At 36.1% G+C, this 14,960-nt stretch overlaps 1 protein-coding gene across 2 annotated transcripts in view; it reads left to right on the top strand.

Moving 5' to 3' along the window:
• STAG1 (STAG1 cohesin complex component) overlaps positions 1–14,960 on the top strand; it is a 410,134-nt gene that overhangs the window by 178,011 nt on the left and 217,163 nt on the right. The gene's annotated exons all lie outside the window — the stretch shown is intronic.

The raw sequence follows: 14,960 nt of genomic DNA, 5'->3' as shown, positions 1-14,960 counted from the left end.
CTTTCTTATTTTTATTTGTCACTCACAGTATTGACACAAGTTGTTTATCAAATGTTTACAGAACACCTCTATCTTGTACTAAGCACTATTCCAGAATATACCTAATGTTATGAAGATAGTCTCTGCCCCAGTCAGTATTAGAGTATGTATAGTTTTCAAAGGAGGCTTTATTATAAGGAGCAAAGAGGGAAATTATTCCAGTAGTTAGTATAAAGTGCTCAGTGCCACCTAAAGAGTAATAACACTGGTTACTATTTAATGACAATTTAATGTGTCATGCTCTGTGCTTTACATACATTAACTCATTTAACATATTGGTTAACAGTTCTATCAGGCAGATATGATTTTATAGAAATTTTTGGACATCATACAGTTAGTTTAAGTGCCAAACTCAAGTTTCGGAGTCAGGCTTGTCTCAATCTGGAGTCTGTGTCCCTAAGGACAGGATACTGTGGGAATACCAAGGAAGGGCTTCTGATCTAGCCTAGGCTTTGTATCTCTATGTATGTGTGAATGTGGGAGTATTTGTAAGAAAAGTGCATCTTAGAGGAAAATCTCTGTGGTGAGACTGAGACTGTGTAAAAGAAAGTTAAGAGGGCCAAGAAAGGCCAAAGTTAACAGATTGGGTATAAATGCCTCAAGACAAGAAAGCAGGGTACTCTCTTGGACATAGAGTTTGAACCTGAATCTTAGAGCATTGAAGTTGATGAAGAGTGGCAGGAGATTATGCTGATGGGAGGGAAAAGACTGTTAATTTTGCAGTCTTAAAATTGGTAAGTCAAAGCACAAGTGACATACTTTAAGTGAACTATCTAATCTATGTAAGTGTTCTGTTGGATTGTGTTTTGATTTAAAAATTTATTTATTTTGAGAGATCAAGAGAGCATGGGTGGGGGAGGGGCAGAGAGAGAGGAAGAGAGAGAATCCCAAGCAGGCTCCATGCTCAGCACAGAGCCAGATGTGGGGCTGAGTCCCACCATGCAAGATCATGACCTGAGCTGAAATGAAGAAGTGGTCGATTAACTGACTGAGCCACCCAGGCACACTGGTTTCGGTTTTGGTTTTAAAACAGTTGGTAGTCTCTGAATTTTTTCCTTTTGTAATTCCCAGGAATCAAAAAACCAAAAAGCTTTAAAAGATATGAAGCAAAAAGTCTTTACCATTTCCTGCCTTCCCATCTACTCCAGAGTTAACTGCTTTTAACTATTTTGTTGTATATCATCTGTCTGCCTGTCTGTATGCATTATTTATCTAATTTCCATACATGTAAGTAGGAATATATATTCTTTCCTTCCCCACTACTCTTACACAAAGGATAGTGGTATATTGGGAGCTTTTTCAATCCAGGATCATACCACTCCTTTTATGTATGATAATTTAGTTTAACTGGTCTTCTATTAACAGGCCCTTTCATTATTGGTAGTCTTCTTCTATTACAAACAGTACTGTAATGAGTTATGTTGTGTATACCTTATTTGCTCTTTGTGGAAGGATGTCTGTGGGAAAATATATTTGTAAATTTTGTTCGATATTGCCAAACTCCTGCTCTAGGATTGTACCCATTTTTATTCCCATTAGTAATACATGAGAATGTTTGTTTCCTTTCAGTTTTTTCAACAAAATGTTCTTATCAAATTTTGGAGTTGGTCTTATAAATGATTGAAAAATGATGTACCAGTGTGATTTTTTTTAATTGAGTTGAAATTCACTTAATATACAATCAACCATTTTGTTGATCTATCTAGTTTTATTTTTATTCTTATAATTAACCATTTAATGAAAAAAAAATTTTAAGCTTATTTACTTATTTTGAGAGAGAGAGGCAGAGAAAGAAGGAAAGATAGAGAATCCCAAGCAGGGTCTGCAATCAGCACAGAGCCTGATGCAGGGGTAGAACTCCTCAACTGTGGGATCATGACCTGAGCCAAAACCAAGAGTCAGACGCTTAACCAACTGAGACACCTGGGGGCACCACAATTAACCATCTTAAATTGTACAGTTCAGTAGCTTTTAGCATGTTTACAATGTTGAACTACTTCTCTCTAGTATTGCAACTTTTTCATCACTTCTCTCTAGTATTGCAACTTTTTCATCACTCTCTAGTATTGCAGGAGGATACTTCATATTCATTAAGTAATCATTCCCCATTCGTCTGTCCTCCTTCCTTTAATGCTTGGCAAATACTAATCTGCTTTCTGTTCCTGTAGATTTGACTGTTTGGGTCATTTTGTATTAAAGTAGTTGTCCAATATATGACCTTTTGTGTCTGATTTCTTTCACCTAGCCATAATGCCTTCGAGGTTTATCGAGGTAGTCTCATGTATCTATAATTCATTCCTTTTTATGGCTGAATAACTTGGTAGTGTAGATCACAATTTTTTAATTTATCTGTTAGTGGACATTTGGGTTATTTCTACCATTTGGCTATTATGAATACTACTCCTATAAAGATTTATGAAGAAATTCTGTTTGAGTACTTGGGGGTTGCCAGATCATATGGTGATTCTGCTTTTTCTTTTTAGGGAACCATCAAATTATTTTCTACAGCATCTACAACATTTTATATTCCTCAAAAAAATGTATGAAAACTCTTATTTCTTCACATCCTCTCCATACTGTTTTCCTTAGTGGCTGCGCTAGTTTACATTCCCACCAGGAGTGTACTAGGATTCCCTTTTCTCTACTTCCTCGCCAACTCTTGGTATTTTCTAATTTTTAAATTTTAACTGTCCTAGTGGGTGTGACGTGGTATCTCATTGGTATCTCATCAGTGATCTTGAACATATTTTCATGTGCTTTTTGGCCATTATATGTCTTCTTTAAAGAAATGTGTTTTCAAGCCCTGTGTTCATTTCTAACTTAGATGGTTTCTTTTTTGTTGTGCATTGTAAGAGTTCTGTATATATTCTGAATACTAAACCCTTATCGGATATATAACTTGGAACAATTTCCTTCCCATTCTGTAGCTTGTCTTTTCACTTTCTGAAGGCTGTCCTTTCATACTTAAAACATTTAAATTTTAATTTAGTTCATTTTATCTATTATTTATTTTTACTCATGCTTGTAATGTCAAATCTAAGAGTCCATTGCTAAATAAAAGGGCATGAAGATTTATCCCTATATATATTTCAAATACAGACAGTCCCCAACTTATTATGGTTCAACTTATGATTTTTTAACTTTATGATGGTGTAAAATAATATGTATTTAATAGAAACTATACTTTTAATTTTTAATTTTGACCTTTTTCTTGCCTTAGAGATACATGATAGGATACTCTCTCCTGATCCTGGGCAGAAACACTGACCCATACCTCCCAGTTAGCCCCACAATAATGAGGGTAAACAACCAATACACTTACAGCCATTCTTTACCTCTACAATCATTCTGCTTTTCACTTTCTGTACAGTATTCAATAAATTACATGGGAAATTCAACACTATACTATAAAATAGGCTTTGTCTTAGGTGATTTTGCCCGTCTGTAGGCTAATGAAGTGTTCTGAGCACATTTAAGGTAGGCTGTGATATTTGGTGGTTTGGATATAGTAAGTACATTATTGACTTAACAATAGTTTCAACTTACATATGATGAGTTTATCAGGATGTAACCCCATAATAAGTGAAGGAAGATCTGTGGTTTTATAATTTCAGCCTTTTAATTAGGTTGTTGATCTTGGGTAATTTTTTATATGGATGGTTTTAACTTGTATTTCTCATCTGAGTGAGGCTTGAGAGCTATTTCTATTACTTTTTCTTTGAATTTTCTGTTTCTGTCCTTTGCCAATTTTCTTTTCTGGTGTCCTCTTAGTTTCTGAAGAGGCATCTTAAAAAATGGATTTTAAAATATTTTGGTATGAGTCACAGAACAATCTTTTCTCATTTCTAAATGTTTATTTTGTAACCTTTTTTAGTTTATTTTGAGAGAGAGAGAGCTTGCACGCATGTGAGCAGGAAATGGACAGAGAGAGAGAGGGAGAGAGAATCCCAAGCAGGCTCTGCAGTGTCAGCATGGAGCCTGACACAGGGCTTGAACTCACAAAATGTGAGATCTTGACCTGAGCCTAAACTAAGAGTCAGATGCTTAACCTTCTAAGCCACCCAGGTGCTTCCTTAAATGTTTATTTTTAAGAGAGAGTGAGAGCATGTGTGTGTACACTTGCACGAGCAAGGGAGAGGCAGAGACAGGGGAAAGAGAGAATCTCAAGCAGGCTCTGCTCTGTCAGTGCAGAGCCTAGTGTGGGGCTCAATCCCTCAAACTGTGAGATATGACCTAAACCTAAATCGAGTCAGATACGTAACTGACTGGGCCACCCAGGTGCTCCTAGGAAGATCTTTTCTTGTTGTGATTAACAAAGAAAGCACACTGTTTTCGCATCAGTGGAATATAATAAAAATCCAGAAATATACCCAAGTACTAATGAAATTTTAGTAGGTATATCTGAAAACATATGAAAGAAGAGAATGGCAAATTACATCTACACTGAGATGTTATTTTTCACCTCTCAGGTTGGTAACTTTAAAAATTACAATGACAGTTTGGTTAGGCTGTTAGAAAATAGTCACTGTTATACTGCTTCCTGGAATAAAAATTGATACATCTCTGATAGAAAGAGATTTGGCAATATCTATCAAAACTACATTTGTTTTTTATCCAGCCACCCTACTAATGTAAATTTGCCATGAAGATATAACTCTAGAATTAAGAAAATAAATGCACAGGGTTACTCAGTACATTATTATTTGTCCTTTCAAAATATTGGAAACAACCTAAATGCTCATATATAGGAGAGTGACTAAGTAAATTGTCAAAAAGAAAGATGCAGGGAGACTCTCAGGATACATTTTAAGGATGAAATACAAAGTGCCAAAGAGTGTCTAAAGAATGCAACTTTCTTGGGAAGGGAAAAATGGAATATAAACGTGTATCTTTTCTTTTCAGCAAAAAGAAACAGAGGAAAGGCAAAAAAGAATATTGACTGGCTACCTGCAGGGTGTGTGTATATATATAGATGAAGTGGAAAGCCTAGAGGGAACTGGGGTGAAAGGATGATATTTAAATTTGAAATCCCTTCTTTTAAATTGAAGTGTAGTTGACATATAATATTGTACTAGTTTCAGGTATAACAACATAATGGCTTCATATTTACATACATTATGCACTGTTCACCTCAATAAGTATAGTTCCCATCTCTCACCTATACATAGTTATTACAATATTATTGACTGTATTTTCTATGCTGTACTTCACATTCCTGTGGCTTATTTTATAACTGGAAATTTTTATCTGTTAATCCCCTTCACCTATTTCACCCATTCCCCCACTTCCTTCCTCCACCCCTCTGGCAACCATCAGTTCTCTGTATTTGTGAGGCTATTTCTATTTTCTTTGTTCATTGGATTAGTTTTTTAGGGTCCATGTATATGTGAAAATGTGGTATCTCTCCTTGTCTGACTTGTTTCATATAACATTATACCCTCTAGGTCTATCCCTGTCATAATGGATTTCCATCCATTTACCATGCTGATGGCAAAATTTCATTCTTTTTTATGGCTGAGTAATATTCTATTGCACGTGTGTACATACACACATTTTTTTCTTTATCCATTCATCTATCGATGGACATTTAGGTTGCTTCTGTGTCTTGGCTATTGTAAATAATGCTGCAGTAAACATAGGCAAGCACATATCTTTTCAAATTAATATTTTCATTTTCTTCAGGTAAATACCTGGAAGTAGAATTATTGGATAATAAGATATTTCTATCATTAATCTTTTGAGGAACCTCCACATTGTTTTCCTTAGTGGCTCACCAATTTGTATTTTCACTAACAATGCAAAGGGGTTCCCTTTTCTCCACATTTTTGCCAGCAGTTTTTATTTCTGGTCTTTTTAATACTCGCCCTTCTGACTGGTGTGATGTAATATCTCATTGTGGTTCTGATTTGCATTTCCCTGGTGATTTGTGATGTTGATCCTCTTTTTATGTGTCTTTTGGTCATCTTTATGTATTATTAGGAAAAATTCTATTTAGGTTCTCTGCCCATTTTTAAAATATTGATTGATTGATTATTTTGAGAGAGAGAGTGCAAGCAGGGGAGAGGGGCAGAGGAGAAGAGAGAGAATCTCAGGCAGGCTCCCCATTCAGCATGGAGCTGATGTTTGGCTCATTCCCACGACCCTGGGATCACGACCTGAGCTGAAATCAAGAATTGGACACTCAACCAAGAGTTGGACACTCAACCAACTGAGCCACCTGGCCCCCCGTCTTCCCATTTTAAAATCTGATTATTTGTTCCTTGGGAGTTGAATTTTATGAGTTCTTTATGTATTTTGGACATTAATCCAAAGGACCATGATTGCAAATATTTTCTCCTATTTGGTGGGTTACCTTTTTGTTTTATTGATGGTTTGCTTCACTGGGCAAATGAATTTTAGTTTGATATAGTCCCAGTTGTTTATTATGCCCTTTGTTGCCTTTTCTTGAGGAGGTAGAACCCAAAAAATACTGATAAGACTGTTCAGAGGTTTACTGCCTATGTTTTCTTTTAGGAGTTTTATGTTTTCAGGTATTACATTTAGGTGCTTACTCCATTTTGAGTTTATTTTTGTATATGGTATAAGAAAGTGGTCCAGTTCTATTCTTTTATGTGTAGCTGCCCAGTTTTCCCTGCATCATTTATTGAAGACTGTCTTTTCACTGTTGTATATTCTTCCTTCCTTTGTCAGAGATTAATTGACCATATATATATATGAGTTTATAATGGACTCTCTTATATTGATCTATGTGTCTGTTTTTGTGCCATTACAATACTGTTTTGATTATTATAGCTTTGTAATATAGTTTGAAATCCAGAAGTGTGTTACCTCCAGCTTTGTTCCTCTTTCTTAAGTTTCTTTGACTATTTGGGGTCATTTGTGGTTCCATTTGAATTTGAGATTATTTCTTCTAGTTCTGTAAAAAAATGCTGTTTGTATTTTGGTAGGGATTGTGTAGGATCTGTGTATTGCTTTGGGTAGTATAGACATTTTAACAGTATTACTTCTTTCAGTCATTGAGCATGGCATAACTTTTCATTTATTTGTGTTGTCTTCAGTTTCCTTTATCAATATCTTAATAGTTTCAGAGTATAGGTCTTTCACCTCTTTAGTTAAATTTATTCCTAGGTATTTTGTCCTTTTTGATGCAGTTACAAATTTTTCTTTTTGCTAGTTACTTATTAGTATATACAAACATAACAGATTTCTTCATATTAATTTTTTATCCTGCTATTTTACTGAATTTGTTTATTAGGTCTAATAGTTTCTTGGTGGAGTCTTTAGGAAATTTTATATATAGTGTCATGCCATCTGCAGATACTGACAGTTTAACTCCATCCTTACCAATTTGGATGAATTTTCTTTCTTTTTCTTGCCTGATTGCTGTGACTTGGACTTCTAGTCTATAATGAATAAAGATGGTGAGCATGGACATCTTTGTTTATTTCCTGATCTTGAAGAAAAAGCTTTTAGCTGTTTGACCATTGTGATGTTAACCAATTTGTTGTATATCGCCTTTAGTATGTTGAAATGTGTTTCTTCTATATCCTGTTCAGAGTTTTTATCATGAATGCATGTTGAATTTTGCCAAATGCTATTTCTGCATCTCTTGAGATGATCATAGGATTTTTATCCTTTATTTTTTATTTTTATTTATTTTTTTTAGAGAGGTGAGCCAGGGAGAGGAGAAGAGGGAGAGAGAGAGAATCTTAATTAAGCAGGCTCTGTGCTTGATCCCATGACCCTGGGATCATGACCTGCGTTGAAATCAAGAGTTGGACGCTCAACCAACTAAGCCACCTAGGCACACTGTTTTATGTTTATGTTTTATTTTGTTAATGTGGTCTATTACATGGGTGATTGATTGCAGATTGCAGATATTGAGCCATGCTTGCATCCATGAAATAAATTCCACTTGATTATAGTTAATGGGCCTTTAATATATTGTTTTATTCAGTTCGCTAATGTTTTGTTTAGGATTTTTGCATATATTTCCATCAAGGATATTGGCCTGCCATTTTCTTTAGTGTCTTTGTCTGCTTTTGGTATATTTGTAATCCTGGTCTTGGAGAATGAATTTAGAAACATTTTTTCCATTTGAATATTTTGGAATAGTTTCTGAAGGATAGGTATTGAGTATTTAAATTTTTTTTGTTTTTTTGTTTTTTTTCCCTCTTCCATGTTTTATGTAAATGATATCATATTTTACATCTTTGTATTTTGTGTATTCCTTAATGAATTATTGTAGGTAAAATGGATTTTAGTGTTTTTGTCTTTTAACCTTTATACTAGCTTTATAAGTGATCTACTTCATTTACTGTATGTTTATTTTTACCAGTGAGATCTTTTATTTTCATAATTTTTGTGCTTCTAGTAATGATTCTTTCTTTTCATTTAATGAAGTCCCTTTAGAATTTTAAGTGATGATGAACTCCTTTAACTTTTGCCTGGGGAACTTTTTATCTTTCCTTTAATTCTGAATGATATCCTTGCCAGGTAGAGTATTCTTGGATGTAGGTTTTTTCCTTTCAGCGCTTTGAATGTATCATGTAACTTCTTTTGGCTTGAAAAGTTTTTCTTGAAAACTCAGTTTATGGTCTTATGCTGGTGTTCTTGTATGTAGCTAATTGCTTTTCTCTTATTCCTTTTAGGAGTTTTCTTTTTGTCTTTATATATTTTTTAAAATTTATTTATTTTTTAAAATATAATTTATTTTAAAATATAAAATATTTTTTAAAATATAATTTAATGTCAATTTAGCTAACATACAGTGTATACAATGTGCTCTTGGTTTTGGAGGTTGATTCCCATGATTCATCACTTACATACAACACCCAGGGCTCATCCCAACAAGTGCCCTCCTCAATGCCCATCCCCTGTTTTCCCCTTTCCTCCACTCCTCCCCCATCATCCCTCAGTTTGTCTCTGTATTTAAGAGTCTCTTATGGTTTGTCTCCCTCACTGGTTGAAACTTTTTTTCCCCCCTTCTCTTCCCACATGGTCTTCTGTTAAGTTTCTCAGGTTCCACATATAAGTGAAAACATGATATCTGTCTTTTCTCTGACAGACTTATTTCACTTAGCATAATACCCTCCAGTTCCATCCATGTTGTTGCACATGGCAAGATTTCATTCTTTCTCATTACCAAGTAGTATTCCATTGTATATATATAAACCATATCTTTTTTTTTAATTTTTTTTTCAACGTTTTATTTTATTTTTGGGACAGAGAGAGACAGAGCATGAACGGGGGAGGGGCAGAGAGAGAGGGAGACACAGAATCGGAAACAGGCTCCAGGCTCTGAGCCATCAGCCCAGAGCCTGACGCGGGGCTCGAACTCCCGGACCGCGAGACTGTGACCTGGCTGAAGTCGGACGCTTAACCGACTGCGCCACCCAGGCGCCCCTAAACCATATCTTTTTTATCCATTCATCAGTTGATGGACAGTTGGGCTCTTTCTATAATTTGGCTATTGTTGAAAGTGCTGCTGTAAACATTGGGGTACATGTGCCCCTATGAATCAGTACTCCTGTATCCTTTGGATAAATTTTTAGTAGCGCTGTTGATGGGTCGTAGGGTAGTTGTATTTTTTATTTTTTGAGGAACCTCCACACTGTTTTCCAGAGTGGCTGCACCAGTTTGCATTCCCACCAACAGTGCAAGAGGGTTCCTGTTTCTCTACATCCTCGCCTACATTTGTTGTTTCCTGAATTGTTCATTTTAGCCACTCTGACCAGTGTGAGGTGGTATCTCAGTGGTTTTGATTTGTATTTCCCTGATGATGAGTGACATTGAGCATCTTCTCATGTATCTGTTGGCCATCTGGATGTCTTTTTTGGAAAAGTGTCTATTCATGTCTTCTGCCTATTTCTTCACTGGATTATTTGTTTCTTGGATGCGGAGTTTGGTAAGTTCTTTATAGATTTTGGATACTAACCCTTTATCCAATACGTCATTTGCAAATATCTTGTCCCATTCTGTCAGTTACCTTTTAGTTTTGTTGATTGTTTCCTTTGCAGTGCAGAAGCTTTTTTATCTTGATGAGGTCCCAATTAGTCCTTTTGCTTTTATTTCCCTTGCCTTTGGAAAGGTGTCAAGCAAGAAATTGCAGCTGAAGTCAAAGAGGTTGATGCCTGTTTTCTCCTCTAGGGTTTTGATGGTTTCCTGTCTTACATTTAGGTCTTCCATCCATCTTGAGTTTATTTTTGTGTATGGTGTAAGAAAGTGGTCTAGTTTCATTCTTCTGCATGTTGCTGTCCAGTTTTCCCAGCACCATTTGCTAAAGAGACTGCCTTTTTTTCCATTGAATAGTCTTTCCTGCTTTGTCAAAGATTAGTTGGCCATACATTTGTGGGTCCAATTCTGGGTTCTCTATTCCATAGGTCTGTGTGTCAGTTTTTGTGCCAATACCATGCTGTCTTGATGATTACAGCTTTGTAGTAGAGGCTAAAGTCCGGGATTGTGATCCCTCTGCTTTGATTTTCTTTTGCACCATTACTTTGGCTATTCAGGGTCTTTTATGGTTCCATACAAATTTTAGGATTTTTTGTTCTAGCTTTGAGAAGAATGCTGGTGCAATTTTGATTGGGATTGCATTGAATGTTTAGATTGCTTTGGGTAGTATCAACATTTTAATAATATTTGTTCTTCTAATCCATGAGCATGGGATGTTTTTCCATTTCTTCATGTCTTCTTCAGTTTCCTTCATAAGCTTTCTATAGTTTTCAGCATACATATCTTTAACATTTTTGGTTAGGTTTATTCCTAGGTATTTTATAGTTCTTGGTGTGATTGTAAATGGGAACGATTTCTTGATTTCTCTTTCTGTTACTTCATTATTGGTGTATAGAAATGTAACTTCTTTCTGTACATTGGTTTTGTATCCTGCAACTTTGCTGAATTCATGTATTAGTTCTAGCAGCTTTTTGATGGTCTTTTGGGTTTTCCATGTAGAATATCATGTCATCTGCAAAAAGTGAAAGTTTGACTTCTTCTTTGCCAATTTGTCATTTATTTCCTTTTGTTGTCTCAATGCTGAGGCTAGAACTTCCAATACTATGTTAAACAACAGTGGTGAAAGTGGACACCCTTGTCTTGTTCCTGATCTCAGGGAGAAAGCACTCAGTTTTTCTCCATTGAGGATGATGTTAGTTGTGGGATTTTCATATATGGCTTTTATGATAAGGTATGTTCCTTTTATCCTGTCTTTCTTGAGGGTTTTTATGAAGAAAGGATGCTGTATTTTGTTAAATGCTTTTTCTACATCCATTGACAGGATCATACAGTTCTTATCCCTTCTTCTATTAATGTGATGTGTCACATCGATTGATTTGTCAATATTGAACCAATCCTGCAGTCCAGGAATGAATTCCACTTGATTATGATGAATAATTCTTTTTTTTTTTTTTCAACGTTTTTATTTATTTATGGGACAGACAGAGACAGAGCATGAACGGGGGAGGGGCAGAGAGAGAGGAAGACACAGAATCGGAAACAGGCTCCAGGCTCCGAGCCATCAGCCCAGAGCCTGATGCGGGGCTCGAACTCACGGACCGTGAGATCGTGACCTGGCTGAAGTCGGACGCTTAACTGACGGCGCCACCCAGGCGCCCCAATTCTTTTAATATACTATTGAATTTGATTTGCTGCTAGTATCTTGTTGAGAATTTTCCATCTGTGTTCATGAGGGATATGGGCCTATAATTCTCTTTTTTTGTGGGGCCTCTGTTTTGGGAGTCAAGGTAATACTTGATTCATAGAATGAGTCCGAAGCTTTCCTTCTGTTACTGTTTTCTTAGAATGGCTTGAGAAGGATAGGTATTAACTGTGCTTTAAATGTATGGTAGAATTCCCCTGGGAAGCCATCTGGCCAAGGACTCTTATTTGTTGGGAGATTTTTTGATAACTGATTCAATTTCTTCAGTGGTTATAGGTCTGTTCAGATTTTCTATTTCTTCTTGTTTGAGTTTTGGTAATGTGTGGGAATCTAGGAGTTTTTCCATTTCTTCCAGGTTGTCCAGTTTGCTGACATATAATTTTTCATAGTATTCTCTGATAATTTTTTTTATTTCTCTGGTGTTGGTTATGATCTGTCCTTTTTAATTCATGATTTTATCTATTTGTGTCCTCTCTCTTTTCTTTTTGAGAAGTCTGGCTAGGGGCTTATCAATTTTATTTTTTTCCAATAACCAACTCTTAGATTCATTGATTTTTTTTCTACCGATTTTGTTTTGTTTTGTTTTGTTGGATTCCATATTGTTTATTTCTGCTGTAATCTTTATTTTCTCTTCTTCTGATAGCCTTAGAGTTTCTTTGCTCTTTTCTGCTTCTAGTTCATTTAAGTGTGCTGTTAGATTTTGTATTTGGAATTTTTCTTGTTTCTTGAGATAGGCCTGGATTGCAATGTATTTTCCTCTCAGGACTGCCTTCGCTGCATCCCAAAGCATTTGGATTGTTGTATTTTCATTTTCGTTTGCTTCCATATATTTTTTAATTTCTTCTTTAATTGCCTGGTTGACCCATTCATTCTTTAGTAGGATATTCTTTAACCTCCATGCATTTGGAGGCTTTCCAGATTTTTTCTTGTTGATTTCAAGATTCATAGCATTGTGATCTAAAAATATGCATGGCATGTTCTCAACTCTTTTGTATTTTTGAGGGCTATTTTGTGACCCAGTATGTGATCTATTTTGGAGACTATTCCATGTGCACTGGAGAAGAATGTGTATTCTGCTGCTTCTGGATAGAAAGTTCTGAATATATCTGTCAAGTCCATCTGGTCCAGTGTATCATTGAGGGCTATTGTTTCTTTATTGATTTTCTGCCTAGATAATCTGTCCATTGTTGTAAGTGGGGTATAATGTCATCTGCAGTTACCGTATTCTTATTAATAAGATTGCTTATGTTTGTGATTAATTGATTTATATATTTGGGTGCTGTCAAGTTGGGAGCATAAACATTTATAATTGTTAGCTCTTCTTGATGGTTGGACCCTATACTTATGATATAATGCCCTTCTTCATCTCTTGTTACAGCCTTTAGTTTAAAATCTAGTTTGTCTGATAGAAGTATGGTTACTCGAGCTTTCTTTTTACTTCCAGTAGCATGATAGATAGTTCTCCATCCCTCGCTTTGAATCTGAAGGTGTCCTCAGGTCTAAAATGGATCTCTTGTAGATAGCATATAGGTGGATCTCGTTTTTTATCCATTCTGATATCCTGTGTGTTTTGATTGGAGCATTAAGTCCCTATACATTCAGCATTATTATTGAAAGATACAGATTTAGTGTCATTGTGTTATTTGTAGGTTTCATGCTTGTGGTTATGTCTGGTCCTCTGCAGTCCTTGCAGCATTCCACTCACAGAGTCCCCTTTAGGATCTCTTGCAGGGCTGGTTTCATGGTCGTGAATTCCTTCAGTTTTTGTCTGGGAAAGCCTTGATCTCTGCTTCTGTTCTTAATAACAGCCTTGCTGGATAAAGGATTCTTGGCTACATATTTTTCCTATTCAGCACATTGAATATTTCCTGTCACTCTCTTCTGGCCTGCCAAGTTTCAGTGGACAGGTCTGCTGCTACCCTTATGTGTCTTCCCTTGTAGGTTAAGTCCCATTTGTCCCTCATTGCTTTCAGAATTCTCTCTTTATCTTTGTATTTTGCCAGTTTCATAATGATATGTTGTTGAGAAGACCTGTTCTTGGTAAATCTGAAGGGATTTCTCTGTACCTCCTGGATTTGGATGTCTGCTTCCTTCCCCAGATTATAGCTCAATTTGTTCAAGTAAACCTTCTGCCCCTTTGTCTCTCTCTTCTTCTGGAACTCTTATGATACGGATATTATTACATTTCATTGAATCACTTAGTTCTCTAATTCTCCCCTCATGGTCTAGTATTTTCTTTTTCTTTAAAAAATTTTTTTTTTAATGTTTATTATTTTTGAGAGAGAGAGAGAGCGCAAACAGGGAAGGGGCAGAGAGAGGGAGACACAGAATCAGAAGCAGCCTTCAGGCTCTGAGCGCTCAGCACAGAGCCTGATGGGGGGCTCGAACTCAAAGACCGCAAGATCATGACCTGAGCCGCAGTCGGCCGCCCAACCGACTGAGCTACCCAGGCGCCCCTAGTATTTTCTTATATATCTTTTCCTCTCGTTCATCATTTTCCATAATTTTATCTTCTTTTTCACTTATGTTCCTGTCTCTTTCTTCCATCCTTGCTGTCACTGCACCTAGTTTATTTTGCACCTCATTTACATTTCTTAATTCGTTGTGACTATTTTTTAGTTCCTTGATCTCTGCAACAATAGATTATCTTTTGTCTTCTATGCTTTTTCAAGCCCAGTGATTAATATTATGACTAGTATTCTAAATTCTTGATCATATACATTGTTTATATCTTTTTTTAGCAATTGTCTGTCATTTCTTCCTGGAATTTCTTTTGAGCAGAGTTCTTCCGTTTTGTTATTTTGGCTAGTTTTCTGTTCCTTAGGTGTTGTAATAGCTTGTTATGTGTCCTGCACCTGCGAGCACTAGTGTATTAAAAAGTGGTCATAAACTATCCCGGGACTGGCTGTTCAGGAGGTGTTTTTGGAATGTATTATGTGCTCTGTATTGTTGCAACTCTGGTTGCTTTATCTCCCTACTTATAGGCATGGTTTGGACCTTCCACCAGGTGTGCTTTGATATGTTCATTGAAGTAACCCTGGAAAAAAATTTTTTTACAAAGGGAGGGGATGGTGGAAGAAGTCTTGTTCCATACAAAAAGAGAAGTGACAGAGGCAGAGAAAAAGAAAAGATTAACGAGGCAGAGAAACTATATGGCTTAATCCAGAGAGAGAGAGAGAGAGGAAAATAAAAAGGAGATACAGTACAAGTATAAAAAGAATAGATTAAGTATGTCTGCTTAAACAAACCAACAACCAGAATAACC

The sequence above is a fragment of the Herpailurus yagouaroundi genome, unplaced genomic scaffold (genome assembly GCF_014898765.1).
Source record: "Herpailurus yagouaroundi ecotype Mexico unplaced genomic scaffold, PumYag 159, whole genome shotgun sequence".
Lineage (NCBI taxonomy): Eukaryota > Metazoa > Chordata > Mammalia > Carnivora > Felidae > Herpailurus > Herpailurus yagouaroundi.
This window is presented reverse-complemented; position numbering and strand designations above follow the sequence as displayed.